The sequence below is a fragment of the Amblyomma americanum genome, chromosome 5, assembly GCF_052857255.1.
Source record: "Amblyomma americanum isolate KBUSLIRL-KWMA chromosome 5, ASM5285725v1, whole genome shotgun sequence".
Classification (NCBI taxonomy): Eukaryota; Metazoa; Arthropoda; class Arachnida; order Ixodida; family Ixodidae; genus Amblyomma; species Amblyomma americanum.
Genome location: NC_135501.1, coordinates 167054256 through 167073138, shown reverse-complemented (window position 1 = coordinate 167073138; position 18883 = coordinate 167054256).

Sequence of the window (18883 nt, the reverse complement as noted above, 5' to 3'; positions counted from 1 at the left end):
TATGCGCGCCTCGCGAGGTCTCTCGTGATCGCGGAACCCTTCCCATGCGCCTTAAACTCGCCACACCATTCATCACGCCGGGGCGGCGGCCGATCGGCGGAGAGGCCTTCCCCCCGTTACCGTGCAGTGAGGGCGGAAGCACACAGAACGGTAAGCGTGGTAGAGAATAGGTTGCCGTTTGGTTCGTAAACTTTAAACAAACAAAAAATACGGCTCAGTCGGCACAAACACGAATCGCATTGTCTTCCTTCTATTTGCCCCTGCTGGGCTGCGTTATTCTCGACGTACAATAATAAAGCAGCTGTGGCTGCGGTGCTAGTTATTGTAGAGGGAGATTGTGGAACTCCCAAGGAGCGCCTTATAAGCAGCGTGCTGCACAGTTCGAGTGTAGATCCTAGCAGCAGCTGCCTGCAGGTGTGTCCTTGTGTTCTGACAGGCGGCGCTAGCTAGTTCTGTCCTTGTGCCGGCTTGCAGCGCTAGACGGTTTCCTCCACTGTATACAACGGAATGTGCTCCTGAGTATAACACTTTGTTTTCCGAACTGTACGCCTGAGTGCACATATGTGTGTGTCTATTTGATGGTAGACGTAAGCGCAACAATGCGTTTGTTCTTTATTGTACACCTGAATGTTACGTTTCGTTTGTTGACAGTGCTATGCACCTAAATGTAACATTGTGCTTGTTCACCAGTCGGCACGCTTTGCAGGTTTTTGCAACTGAGTGTAACACTGCGTCTGTTCACATAAACCGATTGAACACTCACCGAGTACACAGTTGAACCGGCAGCATTACGAAAAAGGGGGGTGACAAAGCCATAGGACCAAGTTATAGCCTTGCTCCCCACTCCATTAGTGCCCAGATGCCTGCACGGTATACAGCACCCCCCCCCCTCCCCCCCCCCCCCCGAAGCTTCCGAAGCATCCTGTCAGGCAGATTACGTGGACAACGTATCAAGTGACCATTGATTGCAGTTTGCCCTTCGTCCTCAGTCGATTTTCAAGGTCGCTGCGGCGACAAATAATAAATTTATTCCTCGAGGTCAAAATATCTGCTCTTTTTGAATTCCTTACTACCTTTTAGCACGAGACCCGGCCTAAACGCAAACAGAAAGAGCACAGAAAAATTAGCCGTTGAAGAGGAAATACAGGCGGCATCTACAGCTGAACCTCGTTATGACGAAGTAGAAGGGGCCCGGCGATTACTTCGCTATAGGCGCAGCTTCGTTATAGCCCGTGTTGAACGAGCTTCCGAGGGGATCATCATTCCTTCGCAATATCAATTATTTCGTTATAGGTCGTTTCGTTATAACGAGGTTCGACTGTTGTAAACATTTTCACAAAGAGGACATCGAGCGTCTTCGAACTGAAGTCTTGTCCGCGTTTCACTTGACGGTGATAGTACGGCCACATAAGAACTAGTACAGACCTCCAGCACACCGGACTCGTGTCCAAGCATGGACATACACCGACTGCGCATGCGCTGTAGCAGGGTTCTCGCCCCCGCCGCAGCCCCTCGAGGCAGCCATCTACAGCGGCGTCTTGCCCGCAAAAAACTCTTTAATACCGAAAGGGCGCCGCAGTTTCCACAAGAAAAAAAAAGGAAGGCTTTCAAAGCATGCTGATGTTGAGTGTGCGAAGATTATATGCCTTCGCCACAGCCCTCCACAGCGGTGCACGCTATGTACTTCCTCGAAAGAGACAGAGGAGAGAGCGCGCGAACCGTCGGCAACCAGTTCCCGCGCGATCACTCGCAGCCCCGCCAAACCTCGCGATCAGCGAGCGCCTATAAAAATGCCGCGCCGATCCTTCTCGGAGAGAGCGGACCGACCGGCAGACGATAAGGGTTGAGAGGCGCTTTCTCGCGAGAGCACCGGTCTATGCTATATACGCTACGCTACGCGCGCACACATGCAGACAGCTGCAGCCGCAGCAATTATCTCGCGACTGCCGCTGCAGGATAATGCATTACAAGCACCGCACAGCCGTCGATGCATTTTTTTTTATTTTACCTTTTCTCTTGTTTTGGTCGGGAATATATAAAGTGCGTTTCGCGTGTTTGCGTGTGCATATATGCTACGTGCGCCGACGTCGCGGAGTGGCGAGGATAAGCGACGCGCGGCGTCTTTCAGCGAGCGAAATTTATCGTCGCGGAAAGCGCATACGTTTTACGCCCATACACTGGCTGGAAACGGTATTTAATGGATTCGCCAGGCTCCCTGCCGATTGTGTGTCTCCCAGTCGCTTCTTCGGGTGCGACAGCGCTTCTTTGTGTTCGGCTCAGGGCGAGCGATGTCTATTTTGCACGTCAACCGCTGCTTGAAAAAGGGATTCTCCGCAACGAGGGGAAAAATCTATAGCGCGACGAAGCGCTAATCACAGTGCGTTGTTTGGGAAGACGCGAGCACTCTAGTTGTAGTCTTATGAAGTTGCAGGATCAACTACGGCCAATAGAACGGCTGTAACAAAAGCTCACGTGCGACGTGAAAAAAAAAAGAAAAGGCTATCTGTGACTGCATGCATTAACAGACGAAGGTACGAAGGTAAATGTTATAACAGTAAGTTAAGGCATTTCATTTTGTACGTACTTTTCTATAGACACAAAGCATGCAGCGATCTGCAAATGCAAACCAACGAAAATGAGGTCAAGTGAAATAGTAATCTCAAAACAACACTTCCCTGCCAAGGAGGTGACATAAATGCAAACAAAGTTGCCTGATGGAGTTTCTCGCCCCCCCCCCCCCCCCCTTTTTTTTTTTCCTCGCGCCTTTCCAAAACACACAATCATAACCACCTAGCAAACGACGAGAATACATCGGAGTAACAAAAATCTCGTAGTGGTCATTATTCGCTGCAGCCATACTTCGCTATATGCGATTGAAGGCAGTTTACAATTGTTTTAATTGTCATGGTTCGCTTGCCCGCATAGTATATACTCTATGCTCGCTTACAAAAAGGATGCTTTGCCTCACCTTCATGCTGCTTGAAGGTGAAGCCACAGGCTAGAGACCACGAGTATCGTACCAAAATTTCATGCGAGTACTGCTTTTCTCGTACAACGCTGCAAAAATCGTTGGTAAATTTAAATTTTGATAGGTTTTCAACGGAGTTGCAAAAGGTATTTGATAGAATCTTAGCAGGAACTCAATAGAGGTCACGAGGGCAATGCTGAGCTCTCTTGCTCTGAACACGTGCTTGCAGCCTCTTGGTTATGACTCTTGTAGCGCAAGCTTCTCGCAAATTTTCGTGATTTTTTTCCCCTGCTAACGAGGTGGCCGATGGCTCCCGTTCCCTAAAGCTGACTGACAGCATCCGGAGCTAAGCGGGTGACGAGACACGAAAACGCACCGGCGTCGAAGCGCAGAAGGGGCGACCCTGTGAGCGCATCGGCAATACGTTGACGTGCCCGAAGAACACAGTATACCGTGCTTTCGCGGTTTTAGCCAGCGCACCTATCTCCACTGCCTTTCCGAGGAGTCACTTCTTAACAGGCGGCCGCGTTCTTGCCACCAACGGTCGCTTGTTGACTACGTCTAATTTTTAACTAATGACGCGCTCGCTGACGCGGTTTACTTGCGATTTTGTGACAAAAAATTGAAAACATGATAATTTTAGTTGGAATAAAGCGACTGTGAATTGATTTCTTGGTTTTGTTATATGGGTATTTAACGTCCCAAAGCGACTCCGCAAATTATCGACCACCCGGGGTTCTTTAACGTGCACTGACATCGCACAGTACACGGGACTCTAGAATTTCGGCTCCATCGAATTGCAACCGCCGCGGCCGAGATCGAACCCGCGTATTTCGGGCCAGCAGCCGAGCGCCATAACTACTGTCCCCCGCGCCGGGGTCAACTGTGAAATGAAGGCACACGCATGAAAAGTGCAAAAAAAAAAAAATGCTGCGATTGAGAGAACTTGCCCATCCCTTCTGAATGTTTCCATATGACGAGTTTCATAACTCATAAGTTTCCATAAGAAATTTTGTGGAGTCAGTATGGTGCATTTGGAGTTGGTATAGGCTCTATGGAAGCTTACGGACTCTATATGACGTTATGTACAATGTATGAAAATCGTATGGAAATTATATAGGATACTTATGGACTCCGTACATGGGTTCCATATACCTATGGACTTTCTCACATGTACCGCAGCAGGCGGTGCTTATAAGCGCGTCGATACGGTGGACACGAACCAAGGCCACTCTGCGAGACGTCAGGTCCCATCAGGGCAGCAGGAAAGGCTAACCATCGCACCTCCCCTCCTCCTCCTCCTCTTTCCTTCTCCCACCTACAGCGTACGTCTTCTCGCTCGGGGCGCACCGTCGTCCCCCTGTGGGTCAAGCCCTGCCACAGAGAGGCGCCGGGGGTCAGGAGGACCCCGCGATCCCAATTTAGGACCCCGGCGCCATGCGGGCGACCGGCTGGCCCTCAGCGTCCACTGCACCCTGTGTGTCGCGTGACGCGCTTAAGGGGACAGGCACCCCGTGACCTCCTTATACACAGGCACACTCGGGTGCCGTCAAGCTAGAGACGCGTCTGGGCTCCGACACTGCGCGCGCTCATGCTGCGAGCAGTGTGGGGAGCTGTGCTGGAAGAACAGCCACTCGAACTTGGTGAGCTTCGAGATGTTGCCCGCCTGTGCAGTTCGCTACGGCGCATGCGCGAATGGCTGCATGTTACGTGTCGCTTGTACTTCGCGTTCTGATCACTAGTACAATTACAGTAGTTGGGGTTTGTGTGTGCAAATTAAATGCCACATGTATATAGTATCGAGCCTAAGAATTTCCTGATATTCAGTGACTCTACTCTTTAGAAGCACCGATGTTTAGGCCAGCTGGTGTTGATACATGATAGAAGAATTTCGCAGCGCGAACAGAACGAGGTATATAGTAAACAAGCTCGACAGGACAGCGCTGCACTAAGTTGGACGTGAAGCGCTAGTCTTTTCGTGATATGTTTACGAATTTGTTTTTGCGAAATTCTTCTATTATATACTCTTTGGGAGGTAGCGTATGTGAAAAGAGAAACTCCTGTCCACTTTTCTGTTAAATAGAGTTTAAAGTACGAATGCATTCGCTTTCGAACGACAATTCCTCTTAAAAGAAGGAACAATGATACCATTTTGGGAGGCTGCCACGCACGAGCCTTACGGGGCGCGTTAAAACAAACAGTCCGAGCTTTCGGCTGGTGCAGCTCAGAAGCCGAGCTCCTGCTGAAGGACGTGCGATTCACGTATCGATGGCATTCGCATGCAGACTACCCGCTCTGAAACGCATAAACGAATGAGCTTGGCAGTGCTGTTTCTAATTTCGCGTGAGCACACGGTGGCACACACATAGCAAATGACACTAAGAGCATGATTTTGCTCACTGAGCCAGCTAATCATAATTAAAACTGCACAAAGAAAGCCTTGAAAGCAATATGCGTGTGTACGCGCGAAAGCGCTTGTGTATGCCTGGCTTCAGAGCAGGTGTACCTATACGCCTTGTGTAGTTCGTAGCGCGTACATATATGTACATATGCGAGAACGGGAACGCCGCTTCCCCACGGCCGGTGTGCGTGTGTGTGTGTGTACACGCGAGAGTCGTGACTGCGCCGACCGTGAGTGAACCTTGCCTTTTGCCATAAATCACCTCCGAAGAGCCGTTGGCCGGACTGCGCGTTGGCTTCGCGGCGGAATAGGAACGCTTGATCCGCGGGCCGGTCCATGCATCCTCGTCATATCCCACGTACATTATTATGACCCACATGCATATCTTTTTTTTTTTTTTACGGCGTTCTCTCTGGAGCCTGTCTGCCACTGGAAGTCGGAGAGTGTTGATTGTGATGCCACGGTCATCTCTTCGGAAATTGTGCTTTAATAGAGGCGCCCTGGGCAACTTTACAAGCTGGCTACTATGGTATGTCTATATTAGCTTGACACAATCTCAGCGGCCAAATAATCGCGTATTGTCTTGCGCGTCATCGTAAGATTATTCGTAATTTTGATTTGAATATGTTTTCTGCCGTGCGTGTGTTTAACTAAATACGCATTACAATACACTGTTTCATGTCTCTGAAGGCGGAGAGACACAGGCCCATAAAAGAACTGTCGTGACTGTAGCTGCAATTTCTTTTTTCTAATTTTGTAAGAACACTCTATCTAGAGAGATAAACTTTGATTAACGCTGACAAACCGATCTTTTTCTCACGTCTGGGCAGGATAGACATACTTTTAACTGAAAGTCGAGACTTCTTGCTTGCCGCGTGCGACACATTCCCTCCGCGTGTCACTCTTACCTCATTAGATTTGTTTTTCCTGTACAACAAGCGGGTTTAGGGGGGAAGCATTCACATAGATTAGTAGCTGTGAACTTTTCGCAACAAATCTAAACAACGTGTCTAGCTTTCTAGTAGATAGACCCTACTTCGGTATGGAAAGGAGACGTCAAGAACATGAAAAATTACAGACCGATCAGCTCACTGTCCGTTGCCTACAAGGTATTTGCAAAGGTAATCTCTAATAGAGCCAGGGCAACAAATATTTCCTGCGCATTATTATGAATTGACGCCAGCTGGTATTAGGATTGGCGCCAGCAGGTCCCGAAGATTGCCACCAAGACAGCATCTCTCGCCAGGTGTCTGCGGGGTGCATTTACCGCGCTCGCCCGGTCGTTGCTGCGTGGGACAAGCGGGGAGCAGGGTTCTGCGAAAATCCCTTTAAGGAGTCGCTGTCGCCGCCAGCGAAGTGGTTCCGGCTGTCTTCCGATTTTCCCCGACGTCTCTACCGCCCGACTACTCCTGGCTTCCCGGGCACAGCACCAGCGTGGGAATGGATCGCCACAGTGGCTCGTCCACAGGCTTCGCGGCCATTGCTAATGGCAGAACCACTGGGGATTATCTCCCGACGGGGCGCTCCGGCTTTGCGCCTCGGCTTCTTCGAAGTTCACCGAGCGTGGAAGAGCTGGCCGATCAGCTGACGTCCACTACGAGCCCGGCGGGGTCCTGGCCGCATACTCCTCTCCCTCGGGCTCAACTTATGCCAGGGGCATGTCCATGTGTGCGGAGGTGTCTGTGCGTGAGAGTAGAAGTTTTGGCCACCCACCATGGCGAGGGCGTCCCCTACCTGGGGAATCTAGGGAAGACGCAGCGTATAAAAACTGGACTGCAGATGCAGTTGAAGCAGCTCACTTCAGAACTCAAAAGCTTGTAAATATGTAAAATAAACCAAGTCTTCTTCCTCCACTAACGAATCCTTCACTCAGCGGCACTCCTGTCCTGGACGGAGCGGGCGTCATCTTGACCGAGGTTGTGTCGAGAAGCGACCCCGATCCCCGCCTTCAACAGCATCAACACTTAGCACCTTGATTCAATACCGAGTTTCCTTGAAGCCCGCAAGTCAGAAAAGACGAGGACATGAAGGAAGAATCAATCCTTACAGACATTCCTCAAATGCTGTGCCATGGTTCTTTATCTGCCGAGAGAAGGGATCCGTCCGAATGAAGTCGTCAGCGTCCGAAAAAAAAGGTCCGTGAACGTAACCGGTTTTGCCTTCCGCAAGATATCAGAAAACGGAAGAACTGCGCTTAACCACGTGTTATCGAGCTATAACCAGCCGCTTATCTGCGCGTTAATGTAGGCAAACGTCCGAGGCAATAAGCGACAGAGGCCGAGCTTTACGAACCCTGCTTACGATATGCCGGGTATATATTAAAGGCTATATAACCGCCCGCGGAATTCGCAGCGTTCAAACGACAACAAGAGCCAACAGCGCATGCGCGTGAACCAAAAAGACAGGATGCGGCGTCACCACCCATGAACGCTCGTTACGAGCTAAGGAACTGCGAGCTGTGAAAACTACACTCTAAAAAAATGAGTAAAAAGAAGGTAAAACTGTCCTCTAGCGCTAGAGGACAGTTTACTAGCTTTTTTTACACCCATATAGGCGTATTTGTGTTTAGAGTGTATAAAGCGTTAACTCCTATTTTACACCCATATTTTTTTACTCCTGAACAACCGACTCCGAAGCCAAAGTAAATGCTCCTGCTGTATATATACGGACAGAATAGCTGCTGCGCGTGCTGCAGCCAGATTTTGTTTGGTTCCTTGTTTTTCAGCGCGCATTGCCGAGAACAAAGATTTGTCGCCGCGATAGCCACTCGAACTAAGGAGCGGTCCATGAGGAAAGGAGGTCGTTCAGTCCTCGTAAATATAACGAGAGAGAGAGAGAGAGAGAGAGAGATATGCGCAAATCCGTACGCGTCCTCCACCCAGGCTTTGCAAGCCTCACGCAGTGTGTAATATAGTTCTCCTGGCGTCGCCACCGTTCTCGCTGCGAGTTTTAATCCTTGGTCTCACCGCTCGCCGGCCGGCTTCGCCCGGGCCTCAAGGAGACACGACACTCAATAAGAAGCCGGCTTCTGCTTCTTGTTCCCGCTTCTTTGTTTCAGCTAAGTTGATTGAGTTGTCCGCCGCCCTTTTCTCCGCTTTAAAAGGGGCGCTGATCCTAAGTGATCCTTTTTTTTTTTTTTTTGTTCATTCCTATTTTGAGCCGGCTGCGGTCAGTCCTCGAGTGATAATCGAACTCAACCATATCCCTCTCCCCCTACATCCTTGTTTCTCGCGGAACGAGTAGGGCGTAGGTGTATCGCACTAAAAAAAAAAAAACATAGTCTGGGGCAGTTTCTATCACTTCATCCTCCGACCTGCAGATGTATATCCCGTTGAGTGAGCACTGAAGGACGATTTCAATGCCTTCGCGGTGATTGAGTCGTCGTGAGGTTATGGGTACGGCCACCCACCACAGAGGCCAAACCAAACACTAACGAACTACAAGTGGAGCTTGAAAAGTTGACCGCGCAGTCTGCGTAGTGTACTGCCCTTGATTTAACGTTATTACTATGCGGCTTGAGGGGAGAGGCAGTCTTCGGTGTATACACAGGGACGGAAATGCGAGCCAGATACCATCGGCCAGCCCGAATGGCGCTGTCTCAGGGCTGTAAGTATATAGAGCGCGCGGGTTTTTACATCGGCTTTCTTCGGGAAAGTATACGGGTACACATGCTGTACGCCCACAACCAAACACCCCTGCATGGGGCTGCCATAGCGGAGATACATTTGGAGAGGATGGCCTCGTTTACCGTTACAGGCTATTTTTTTCGTGGCCGCCGCTATCTGTTAACTGTGCGCTGCTAATAAATATGTAAAAAAATGAAAATAAAGTGAGAATAAAGTACAGGTGCTGGCACATTCGACGCCGCTAACCGGTGAAATATGACAGAGACGTTTGACCTTTAACTCTTCGTATAACCGCGAGCCGTGCAGGATCTGCGACTGTGAGGCGCCCCGCCACTGCTGAGCTCATGTTCACAGTTCCAATTCCTGGCAAAGCTATAGGAGGCTGTATCTTTTGCACAAATACCGTATTTACTCGCGTAGAAGTCGGCATGCATTTACAAAAATCTTGAATCGAAAAAACAAGCCGCAGGTGCGCGGAGCTCCTTGTATACAGCGGTCGACCTTTGCATGAGGCACCTTCTTTCAAGTATGGCACTTTTATTTTGTTTATTTGAAGTTGTAATCAGGTTTATGGGGGTTTAACGTCCCAAATCGGCTCATATATGAAAATGCTCTGTCAGGAAAGTGTGTGTAGAATGTAAAGACGCGTGCTGATAAATCGGTGAATGGTGTATGTACGCCAAGGAATATAAATTAACCTGAATCATTACACCATAAACTACAGAATATAGACAACGGTCCATATTCACGAAGTGAGCTTCCAAGAAGTGCTATCATCATCAGCTATAAGCGCTCACGCCATTATTGGTCGCGGCACTGCATACGCTGCATTGTCAGTGAACACTGCAGCTATAGAGTAACAGTGATGGCGTCTTTAGGAACGCACCGCACCTGCAGAGTACAATTTTTCCGCCGCTCACCAAGGTGAATGAAATCAGCGCGCCAAGCGCGTACACGCGAGCCACTCATCGCGCATGTTTCCTCGAAATTTTCCAACCTCATCGATTTAAACGGCGCGAAGCGCCCCCTTTAGCGTATACATACAAAAAGAAAAAATCAAGGAAAATATTACGCTGAACTCCGCTTATATGAAATAGGTGGGTGTATAGGAACGCGCTACCTGTTCCTCGAAATGATCGATTGGATGCTACCCCCCCCCCCCCCACACACACACACACACAAACACGCACAGTGTATTATTTTTGAGGCGGACAAATCTGCAGGTCGATGGCCGCTCTCCGAGCGCTTGATTCAATCAGCGTCTCGCCGTAGCCCACATTTCTAAAGAAAGATCTAAATATAACAATGCAGTCTAAAGTAGAAATTAATCGAGGAAAGGCACTGTGCTTGATAGTAGGCTAGGGCGAGAGAGAGAGCGAAAGCACTACGGCGAGGAGGGAAAGGGAAGAAGGGGAGAGGAGACAGGTGGGTGATGGTGGATTGTGTAATTACGTCCGATCCGTCAACGCGGCCGCACGAACTGGGACGGCACGGGCATGCCGCGGCACACAGCGTATACACGACATACAAGACCGCCCCGTTCTGTATACGCGTGGCGCATTCTCTCGCGCGTACCACATACTTCCTATAGCTGCTGCTGTTCCGAGATTGGCGGCCCTTGTCGGCCGCCGTGTTTCACGCGGAGCAACAACGGGACCGACCGTGGTCGTGCACGAGCGCATTTCCCAGCCGCGCCGTGTGCATTCTATCTCTCTATAGACGGCCTGCGCGTGCCTTACAGAACCTGGTTGAAGTGCGTCCAGATCCGCACGTGACCCCGCGCACCGTCGCCCCTGCTTCCTCTTCGAGGTGTCCCGTATTTATCCTCGTGTAATGGTCAGTGATAACCTATAGCTGAGAGGGAGAAGAAGAAATGTGCATTGGCAGGGAATGTAATGGGAAGATAGCCGATGGTCCCTTAATAATTGGCAGGACCCGGACACGCAACTTCGCTGTGTGAACCGGGGTGCCAGTGCCGTGGCCCTACGTGGCCTGGACACATGAGCGTAATGTGAGGGCTGTGCGGTGGCCCTGAGACCTTGCACGGTCCAAACTCGCTTGCTTAATAAAGTTTTCCATCCATACATCCATGGGGGAAAGGAAATGGCACAGTATCTGTCTCATATATCGGCGGACACCTGAACCGCGCCGTAAGAGAAGGTATAAAGGAGGGAGTGAAAGAAGAACGGAAGAAAGGGGTGCCGTAGTGGAGGGTTCCGGAATAATTTCGACCACCTGGGGATCATCGCACAGCACACGGGCGCCTTAGCGTTTTTCCTCCATAAAAACGAAGCCGCCACGGTCGGGTTCGAACCCGGGGTCCCTTAAGGTGACGGAGTAGATTTCAAGAGAAGTCAAGTGTAGCGGGGGGTGGAAGAGGGTCAGGTGGACGGGTGAATTAGGAAGTTTGCGGGGGGGGGGGGGGGGGTGCGTAAGGTGGACGCAGCTGGCACAGTAAAGGGTTTATTGGAGATATATGAGAGAGGCCTCTGTCCTGCAGTGGGCGTAGGTAAACTCTAAACACGAAATGAGCAAAGGGGAAGTAAGCTGTTCTCTAGCCCACTCGCTTTAAGGGTCAGGGTATGCTGTCCAAGCCGCAGGGTAGATTTCCATTAACTGAAAATACGGAATGCTTACGGCTGTCTACAGAAACAAATTCCTTCTTCAAAACGTGTGAAGTTCTAGCAGTTACGAAGGTTTTAACCGAGGTTTCAACCTCCCCTATTTGCCAAAGCTCAGGACCTCCGGTGCCCCTTATAAAACCCTCCCCGTATTGCTAACTACACCAAGTTACTACGCTTTGCAGTGGGAATATGTCTCCGCTGCCACGAGTAATTAAGCATTCCTTACCAGTTGGTAAATGAAATCTACTAAAGGGAGTACGCTGTAGGACAGCTTATTCTATTTTTACATTTTTACTCCTATGTAGACTTATTCGTGTTTACAGAGCAGGCAGATGATTATGGTGATGAGGACGGTCACGAGTTGCCGGATTGTTAATTCACGTGTCGAAGTGTCCCTACGTGTAAGAAACACGCCGAAGTACGTAGACGGTTCTGGATTTGTTTCGACTCGGCCATCAACTCTGCCTTGAATAGGACGGACTGAAAGTGTCGTACACAACTATCGCCGCAGAGAAATAAATAACATAATACAACAGTGCTGCGATTAAAGTTCTAACGGCGAACCCACAAGAAAAGGAAATAGAAGCATATACGCCAAGCGCGCCCAAATAGAACAAAGGTCGACCGATGGCTGCGCACGACCTCCTTATCCGGTCTGACTTCAATTCGTGGTTTAGACAAAATGGGTTCAGCTCTACGCGGCTAGACACGGTACACGAGCGCATATGCGGGCGCTTGGGGCGCGCTATACCTTGATGAGCTCTCCATAGACGTCCCATTAAACCCCGAGAGCGCCAGCGTGCGACGGTCTCGTGTAAGATAATACACCCTATGCTGGACGTGCTCATTCAGAGTTTGTATACGCTCGCGTGTTCCGCGTCAGCAGCGCTCACGAGGTGATTGACCACTATTCGTAAAAAAGGGAAGGCTGATACGCGATTAGTGCTAGACGTCAGCCAACTAGTATTAGTAGCGGTACATTAGTAGGGAACAAAGGCGTGTTAATGACATCCTAGTCTAAATCAATAAGAAGAAATGGGCTTGGACAGGGCATGTAATTCGCAGGCAAGATAACCGCTGGTCCTTAAGGGTAACGGAGTGGATCCCAAGAGAAGGCAAGCGTAGCAGGGGGCGGCAGAAGGTTAGGTGGTCGGATGAGATTAGGAAGTTTGCAGGCATAGGGTGGGCGCAGCTGGCAAAGGACAGGGTTAATTGGAGAGACATGGGAGAGGCCTTTGCGCTGCAGTGGGTGTAGTCAGGCTGATGATGATGATGATGATTAAAAAACAAAAAGTAAAATACGTTGCCTACAGCGGCACCTTAAGCACCCGAGCTGAGGCCTGCGGACATAGAGACAGGGAGAGCATAGCAAGGAGAAGTACAGAGGGAAGCGATAGCGAAGAGGTCAATGCCTTTAACGTGCGTATAACATGTGGACTGTGCGCCAGAACAGCGCCAGAAAAGAGCTACGCTAATTGGACCACCCTTCCATCCAGCCCTTCGATCGCGTGCCTGTAGCATGTGCCGAAAAGTTTAATTAAGAACAGTGAGGCTTTTTTTGTAAGGCATTTTTAATCACTCGCTTCCGGGTAACTGCAGACCTAACCTGTCGGACCTGCGTCGAGTTCACCCACCCATGGAGAGATCCTCAGAATCATCTCGGCTGTCAGCGCGAAATTCTTCCGAGAATTTCTTCCGTACACACGCAACTTGAGAGAAAGAAAGCGCCTGGATAACTATCATAGCGTTGCTTCCTTTAACGGAACTCGCTTTTAATCTTTTTTTTTTCAGTGCCCCTCGTTTCGCATTGGTATAATACACTGCGTCTACGCGGCACGTCACGTCTCACCCCTAGCATGCATGCACAGGCATCACGTACCACGCGATACGCACAGCGGTGAACAGCTCCGTACTTCTCCGAGGCGCTAATCTTCAGCAAAAAAGAAAAAAGCGAATTCGTGCGTGCGTAGCTTCACTGCCTAACGAGCTGGGCGTTGAACGCAGCGTTCGCTATTCAAAGAATAAAAGAAGAGAAAAGAAACAAAAAGAAAGCACGCAGAAGTCTGTTTTCTTTCTTTCCTGGCAATGCCGCGAAATCTTCTTCCCGACCCTTTTTAGCCATGTCATGCACGGACGGCTCTGCCGCTGCCGCGTTGAGGGTTTGTATATACAGTGTATGTTCACCCTACATGCTATATACGCCGCGAGGCCGCTGGCCTTTCGTTACAGGTCGCCCAAGCGGCGGCCGAACGTGCGTACTTTGTGAACGAGGCGATGGGAGGCCCGCTGCGTGCGAAGAACGGAGCGGGTAACAATGCTCTGCACGAGAGGACTCCCCCCCCCCCCCCCCCCCCCAACACACTTCGTCTGTGCGTCTTTTCTACGTCGTGTCACGCAACCTCGGCGGCGGCGGTCTCTCGAGCGACTAATGAGGGGCCGCTCATTAATTATTCCCGCGCTAAGCCTTTTTTTCTTGTCTTGTCTTACTACGTGCAGAGGGGACCGCGCGGTCGTATAAAAGGCAGCGCGCGCGATGACCGCGAACTGCGCGTACCCTCTCCCCTCCCCCGGGTACCCTCTCTTACACCTTCCTCCTCTCCACGGCGCTGTGTGGCCTCCCGCGATGTGACACGCGATCGTCAGTCGCCCTGGTCGTCACCGGTGCCTAGCTGCCACTGCCACGGCCACACACAGGGGTCAAGGCACGAACACCACCTCCTCCTCCTCCTCCTCCGCTTCTCCTCCATCCCTCCTATCCTCCAAATAACCTCGCTCTCTCCCTTCGCACGGACTCCGTGGCTCGCTCTCTTCCATGAGAAAGAATAAACAGAAGAACGTCGACGCTTCCTCGAAGTGCTATAAGCCGCGCGTGGCCGCAGTTTCGTTTGGGAGCACTGTGCTCTTCCGTGCTGCATGCTCCGAGTCGCGTGCGCGTTCCGCCCGATGAGTCGCGTGCAGCGGTTATCGGCCACCTCGAGAACCCCCCCTCTCGCCGTGATTACGGGGCGTTGCTTTGATTAAAAGTCGGGGTGAAAAGAAGCTGGGAGGGGCAGTTGCTGGTGGTCCTCGGAGAAAAAGAGTTGGTAAGGGGGTAGAGAGCCCCTTTACGCGACATGCGCACATGGCATGCCTAATAAGGGACCCGTGTGTACGTGCCCTGCGGAGTTTAAAAAGAGAGGGTCAAAGCCTGAACGCGCGCGGTGTCGCAAATTTTCGGTTATTACGAAGTTCTCGATTTAGCGAACGAAATTTGAATTATCTTTTTTTCTTTACGGCAAAAGACTCTAGGTTGAGCATTTCCTCGGCTTAACGAAGTATTGCTGTTTCGGCGAAGTTATTTATACTTCCCACAGACGTCGTAGAAATTCGGCCCCGACTGAACGAAGTTTTTTTTTTTTTTTTTTTTTCACGTGACAAGAGCCAATGGCTTATAACGTGCCTCTGGCTTTAATGAAGCAGACAACTTCTTTTAGTGCGAAAGCAGTACTTAACGCGGTCCCAACCAAGAATTTTGTGTGAGGCTCGGGTTAGTTCGGGGGAGCGTCGCGCTAGCTGTAGCCAATGGGAGGAGAGGGCGTCACGCCAGCTGCCGCTGAGTGGAGAGGGTGAGCGAGAAACGCGGTTTCTTGCACATGCAGATGGCAGAAAGAAGAGGCGAAGAATGAACACATGCTTTCGCACGTGTACTCGGTTTAACTACGTTAGAACCCTACCACTTTTTTTATACATTAACTGCCGCGTATGGGGTAACACGCGCTTCGGAAACCGACACGAGTAAGGGTCTATGCTGGAACCATTAGCGCGCAGCAATTGAAATGCCTCGCGACGCAGTGATTCGCATCACGTTGCTTCGATTGCGCCGGTCGGTTCGCCGGCGCCCAGCCACTCCCGCGACCATCTGCGTTCGTGGATAGGCGGCGCTGCCGGCGGCGCGCAGTCAAAAATGCCAAGACACGTTCGGTCTCTCGGCCTGATTGACGCAGCGTTTATGTGTTATGAGAAAGGCGGGCGGAGTCACGACGCTCTGGAAACGTGCGCGCTGCTACCGATTGCGAACGCGGGGTGCAATGGTTGCGGGCCAAGCGTCACGAACGAAATGATGCGGGACGGCTTGCGTCACTTCGATATCGCTCGGCAAGGGACCTGCAGTGACGATCGCAACTGTAGTACAGTGTATAGTCAGTCACAGGAGTGCACGGGACCTCTCCAGTGATGATTGCAATGGTGGTACAGTGTATAGTCACAGGAGTACACGGGACCTCCAGTGACGATTGCAACGGTGGTACAGTGTATAGTCACAATAGTGCACGGGACCTGCAGTGACGATTGCAACGGTAGTACAGTATAGTCACAAGAGGGCACGTAGTGTTCAGCGCGCTAAGCTCGAACCGCATCCAGGCAAGCGGCTCAATACTGCTGGCAAAAGTAACCCTGTAATGCTGGTAGCGTTTCACGTGTGCGATACAGAGTATACAAATGGAATTAGGTCTTGTTTACGCACGCAAAATAGTAACAAACCTTCGCAGTGGACCATCTAGTGGGATAGGTCAATGCAATATTGGACCGATAAAAGAACCAGACTAGAAACCTTCAATGATCTCTCTCTCTCTCTCTCTCTCTCTCTCTCTCTATCTATCTATCTATCTCTCTCATGTTTCTCAAAGCGAAATCGGAGTCTGCTAACAACCTAAAATATTAACGGGAGTATACTGGTACATCAGCTGTCGATGTAATCATTTCGCGTTCGTCTTTTGATTTATACTGTCACGCGTGAATGAGGGAGATCACTGATCACAAGAGACAGCGGCGGGCTTCGGCGAACGTCTTGATAGCAGCTCCAGATCGCTGTCACTTCCACTTTTTGAGGCGGCGCGTGCTTCAGATCAGCGCTAGGCGAACATGCGGAATGCACTGCGTCAATATATTACGTGCGTGGATATACACGCACAGATTTATCGCTTTTAAGCACCCAGATATTCTCATTACTTGCTACGATACGCTAATTATATTTTTGTTAATCGACAGCTCTATTTTTTTACATTTCTGCGAATTAGAGACCAGGGACGACGAAACGCGGAAGGTCATATGTGTTATCCGGCATTATGAATGTCTGAGCATCGTGGGGTTAAGATAGGCACAGATTACACAGCCTCCTGCCTGCCATCCTTTATTTTTATGATCAAAACAGGATCAAGCGAAAACTGAGCAGAATCTACGGAACCAGAAAATTGTTCCTGGTGAAAAAGCGCTAAGTGAGACGTCACGCCTTATAGCGCGTGATAATCTACTCTTTCGAATTCGTAAAAAAGCTTATTTATTGCGTCATCAACTCATAACAGCACATCTGTTACGCAACGACACGGTATGCCCACTCGGCGACGTTAACCTTGGCGTGTCCTTCACAAGCACATTTTCCTTTACGTCACGAGAAGTGCCGGTACTGTTCCTTGTTTTGTTAAATAACACACTTCTCTTACACCGTCCCCGTTGGTGATACCACGAGTACAAAAGTGCAGCCTCATCTTCGAGGGAGATCGCTTTTCTGTCCCACTTTCCTTTAGTGGGAACGGAAGTACCACTCGGCCGCATAACGCTTGGCGCGACTCCTCGGCTCTTAAGGCTAATTGAATATAGATAAACGTTATTCAAACAACGCCATGTGCCCGTACAGTGGGCAAGTTTCCAATCCCGGGCCACGATCTCCACCACACATCCCCGCTGCCTGTCCTCTCGAGTGCACTGGCACCAAAGCGCAAACAGCGCGACCCCTTAATCCTCACAACGAGCAGCGCACACAAAACAGGCTGTGTTGGGGGGCCTCTGTATTATAAAGTAGGTTTATAAGCTAACCCTAATCGCGTCAGCACGCGCCTTCTGCGCTATGACGACAGAGGACGCCGTAGTCTGCCATTTACCGCAGCGCGCCACGCGGCCGAAAGCGGCGTAAGACCGCGACGATGATTCGGCATCATATCGGCCGAGAAGAATCGGCCCGCTTGTGGCCCGATGAAGCGGAGGGCCGCGCTAAAACGCTTACGACGACGCCCACCAAACCAACCGCTACTGCACATCCCCCCCCCCCCCCCCCCCCTCTCCACCAAACACCCCTCCCTACACTTCATATACCATTTCCGGATACCCGCCTCCGAACGAAGCGCCCCACAAAGCCTGGGAGTGGAGAGGCAGACAGACAGACAGACTCGCGACCGCAGACGGACGCGCGACAACTGTCGCGGTGCCTCGTTGAGGACCATTTGTCAGCGGCTGTCAAGAGAGCTTCGGTGCGGGGAAAGAGGCCTCGAGGGAACCGCGCGCGCTGTTTGCCCCCCGCTTTTTTTAAATTTGTTTCCACAAACCTCCCGCGGTTTTCGAACAGAAAGAAATATATGACGAGCTCACGGGCGGGCGTCCGTCACTTCTCTCTCCGGGATTCGAACGCGGAACCGTGTGGTCCCAGCCGCTCCCTCCCGCCCCATACGTACAAATATACCGCCTATTCATATTCTAAATAGAGTGGGGACGCTGTATACACGCTTGCGCGTGTGTGCGGAGCGCGCTATGTAGGGAGCGTGCGCGGCGGTCAAGTGGAGTGGGCACCTCCTTCATTATGTGAGTGCGGACCCATGCTTTTCTATGCACCAACAGCGCGTGTGTCGGGTGTACGCGTCGCTGTCGTGTCCTGTCCGTGTCGGCACGTGTCTGTCGCCTGTCGCGTGTGGCCGCTTGACCTTGTCAGCAGTCCTCTGTGTGACGCTGTGGCTTCTATTGCATTGAGAAGTGCTTCGTGGGATGGTTGATGGCTATAGTTATTGGAAGATCAGGCAGTGAGGGAGGAGGAAAAGAGAGACTTTGATGAAACAGGAGAGGTCTACCTGGCAGGCAAAGAGGGACGTAAGAATACAAAGACATCAGAGAACACTGATGCTGTCTTATCCTTCCTACATATCTCAGTCTGCTGACGATGTTATATTTAAGAGGAAGTTGCACTTCGTTGTTATATTAGACTTGTCAATTGGGCTGTCTTTGCTACCTTATGTCCATAAATATTCGTGGAAGGTCAAGTTTAATCCCAATCGCTGACGGTATTGGCCCGGTGCCCTTCCCTGAGTCAGTGATGAAGTGATTCAACGCTATGTGTCGACAATACGGTTCCTCGTGAGGTCCCTGAAATGTTAGCAATTTCCTGTGACCACAGTGACCACTGCAGGCCGGGAACCATGAACGTCACCGGTCTGTCTTGTATATGGTGGCCCTAATGCCGTGC